General features: G+C 37.2%; 1 non-coding gene across 1 annotated transcript; it reads left to right on the forward strand.

The window, feature by feature from the left end:
- The first annotated feature begins 2,582 nt into the window (after positions 1-2,582).
- On the forward strand, positions 2,583-2,664 carry Trnal-uaa. The gene has a single exon. It is a non-coding gene; the product is annotated as a tRNA-Leu (tRNA).
- The last annotated feature ends 908 nt before the right edge of the window (positions 2,665-3,572 follow it).

Genomic DNA, 3,572 nt, shown 5'->3' on the forward strand with positions numbered 1-3,572 from the left:
TCTACTGTAGAGTTAAGTGGGAGTTATAACTACATTTGGAAGATAAATGGAAAATCGTCATTCTGCATGTGTATTTTTTTCCGAATGCATCAAAGGAACCAAATTATATTTTGACGAAATTACTAAAATAAGAAGGGAATGGGTTATATACATAATTTTAAAACATGTTTGACGCTTATAAATTGTATAAAGTCTCTCCTCCCTTTCTGCTTTGTATACCATAATCCTTAGCGCAAAGGGAGCCTCTGACTACTTTGATGTCTACCGATCCTTCTCGTCTTCCGCACTGCCCTTCTGCGGCAGGCAGCCACCTTCACCACAAGCATTTCCAAAGCTATCCCAAGATGTGGTATGCACAATCAAAAATTACCTGGATCTTTTAATGCAATTGTCGTTTGTGGAACAGGAATACTCTTGAACCCTGGGAAATCATCCATTTCGGTTTATTATTCGTCATACATACATATATACACACACGGACGTATTATTTCAGTTGTGACTTTCTGTCCTTTAGCATCATTCTTTCTGATGGAAATTCACTCCATCTTGCTAAGAACTTGTCAAACAAAGAACTGAACCTATCCTTCCAATGTTGTGTATGTTGCTCTTCCTTCCCTTATATGCATGATGATACAAAATTCTTCGAACATTCATCGCAAGAATTCACTTACTTAAATTCTGATATTTGTGATTTGTATAATACAGGGTTGAGGAAATCACATGCCGTATCTCGTGTAAGTCGGAAACAGAAAATGTTAAAAGTTTATCTTCTTTGTAAACTACCTACCTTTGATAAACTAATAATGCCCAACGCCTGCCGAACCTTTCCATCTTCCAAGGGATCCCAGGATGTGGTGTACACATAGAAACATCATCTGGATATTTTGATATACTTGGCGTTCAGTGAACAGGAGACTTTCTTGAAAATTTGAGAAATGGGCGTGGCATCCACATCAAAAGAAACGCAGAATAGGAAATTTGTTGTAGTGGTCATCGTACAGTATTCTGATCCGAAGTAATGTGATGACTGTTTCGCCGCGTACTGACATTTAAAAGTTTTGAATAAAGTAATTTCTGTCTCTATGCTTCGTATACTAATCTTCTCCGCGCAAAGGGCGCCTCTGACCGACGTCCGCCGAACCTCGTCTTCGGCATTGCCCATCTGCGGCAGGCAACCGCCTCCACCACAGGCATTTACAACGAGATCCCAGAATATGGTGTGCACATATCATCGGGATATTTTGATATATTTGGCGTTCGGTGAACAGAAGATTCTTATGAAACTTAAGGAATGGGCGTGACATCCATATCAAAAGAAACGTGGAACAGAGAAGTAGTAGTGATCATCGTACAGTATTCTGATCCGAAATAATGTGATAGAATGTGTTGTTTATGATTTGCGAAGTTCTAGCTTCGCCCGGGCCTTCTAAATATGGCCCGGTCGATAAGATGTGCTGTGGTATGACCTTTTGTCTGACTGTTTCGCCGCGTACCCTTGAAGCAAGGTCAAGCGAGGTTTGGAAACCATTTACAAAAGGAATGAATTAATGACTTCAGTAATACTTCAACCCAATTCCCTTATAGAGACATATATCAAAGATTACCAAAGGTTGTTTGTGAAGAAATACAAAGATACTTCATATTTTCGTTTCAGACAAGATTATATCATTATCCACGAAAGAGTTAGGTACAAAGAATAATAACCTTTTAACAGGGAAACCACCATTCCATTTGTTCTTATTTTTTCAGTAAACCTTTAAATGAATCAAAAGTCATAGTTACTAGGTGCATGGAGCGGGTAAAATTGATAATGTTACTTTAGGCATTTGCAAAAATCTGTCATGATTACTGAAGTCAAGCATCAATGTCTACCCCGCACAATGCGATTTCCTTATATAACAGGAATTGGGTTAAACAGCAATGATGTAATTAATTCACATATTTTGTGAACAACGCTTAACCTTATCTGATTCGGGGATACGCGGGGCAAAAATCTGGTTAAAAGTCAAATTCACATTTCATCACATTGCTTCAGATCGGAATACTGTACGATGACCACTGCAACAATTTCCCCCTCTCGTTTCTTCTGATATGAATATCAAGCCTGTTTCTCAGGTTTCAAGAGACTTTTCTGCTCCACACGCGCCAATAGTATCAAAAGTTTTTGACGATGTTCCTATGTTCACACCATATCCTAAGTTCCCGTTGGATATGCCAGTGGTGGAGGCGGTTGCCTGTCGCAGAAGGGCAATGCGGAAGATTAGAATTTTCGTTGGGCGTCGGTCAGAGAATCCCTTTGCGCGGAGAAGATTAGTATACGATGCAGAGAGGGAGGAGTGACTTTATACAATCTTTAAAAGACATATATCAAATAAAAGTAAAATATACCATGTTTTTTTTTTTTTCCATGATTTAAAATGGTGTTTGAGGATTATTAGTTTTATCAAAGATGGACGTTTACAAGAAGACAAACGTTCCGAATGCATCAAAGGAACCAAATAATCACATCTTGGGATCACGCTGGAAATGCCTTTGCTACCTCGTAGAAGGCAAACTTGATGACAAATGTACTCCTACTAAGAGGTAGCGTGGCCGAGCGGTTTAAGGCGCTGGTTTTAAGCACCAGTCTCTTCGGAGGCGTGGGTTCGAATCCCACCGCTGCCAGAACACTTCACTTCTGATCCTATTATATTATAGATACTACGAGAAGCGAAAAGGCATTTCCAGTGAAAATGCATCAAATCTCATCTATACTTCCGGGAGATATAAAACTCAATGATATCGTCGGTTAATGCTTGTTTCAGTTGTAAAAGGGTTGTTCAGAATTCACACACGCACGCCATTAACGTCTGCATTGATAATGTAAAACCCTGTAAACATGATGCCCTTGTAGGCACTACTGTATATGCGATATGCCAATGATAAAATGAACGAATCAAGTTTCTTCGAAAAGCTAAAAGTTCATAATCGAGTCTTAGAGTGTGCTCATATATGAATGCATTAAGGATTCGTACATACTACCAATGTATGTATAAAATTTTTGCTTTGACTAACATCTCTCTCTGTCGCATATTTCGCAAAGAAACTGCCTTAATTAGTTGGAACTACGGCATGTGATTTTCTCAATCTGTAATATACAAATCACAAATATATTTCTGAATTTAACACAAGTGAATTCTGGGTACTAATGTTCGAAGAGTTTTACAATCCTCCTACATGTAAGGGGAAAAAAAGGCACATACACAGTATTGGAAGGGTAGGTTCAGTTTTTCGTTTGACAAACATTTAATGACGCAGTTATTAATTCATACATACATATTTAATTGATACATACATACTTAATTCATAAATACATTCTTAATTTATACATACATACTTAATTCATACATACATACTTAATTCATACATACATACTTAATTCATATATATATATTTAATTCATACATACATACTTAATTCAGACATACATACTTAATTCAGACATACATACTTAATTCATACATACATACTTAATTCATACATGCATAATTAATTCAAACATACATACTTAATTCAGACATACATACTTAATT

The sequence above is a fragment of the Penaeus chinensis genome, chromosome 24 (assembly GCF_019202785.1).
Source record: "Penaeus chinensis breed Huanghai No. 1 chromosome 24, ASM1920278v2, whole genome shotgun sequence".
Classification (NCBI taxonomy): domain Eukaryota; kingdom Metazoa; phylum Arthropoda; class Malacostraca; order Decapoda; family Penaeidae; genus Penaeus; species Penaeus chinensis.